The following is a 443-nucleotide window of genomic DNA, read 5'->3' as shown; positions in this document are numbered from 1 at the left end:
GTGTGTGTGTGAGTAAGTGTGTTGGTGTGTGTGCCCCAGGAGGCATGGGGAATGAATTCACTTCACAGGAATGCACAGCTGAGTCTGGGTGTTTTTACATCAAAACACCTACTGTATGTTTTTGATAAATAGCTGCTACTTTCTCCTCATTTTTCTATTAACTCTTGTGTTTCTGTGACTTTACTTCCTTGTTTTTGCCGATCCCACAAACCCTGCGGTTGTGTGTGTAAATAAAAATAATAATTGGGAAATCATCATTTCTTCTGATCCTAAAACCCCCAAAAGTGTTGACATTGCCACAAACTGGGATTACACATTTGAAGAAAGTGACATAAAAAAAAAGTCTTATAAGTTATCGGGGCATTGCATTGCTTTTATTTGCCACTAATAGACAAAGAAATGTGACGTTACTTCTGTTTAGGGTCAGTTAAAACCCGGAGAGG

Source organism: Morone saxatilis, unplaced genomic scaffold (assembly GCF_004916995.1).
Source record: "Morone saxatilis isolate NCDOM2014 unplaced genomic scaffold, NCSU_SB_2.0 Contig8, whole genome shotgun sequence".
Classification (NCBI taxonomy): Eukaryota; Metazoa; Chordata; class Actinopteri; family Moronidae; genus Morone; species Morone saxatilis.
This window is presented reverse-complemented; position numbering follows the sequence as displayed.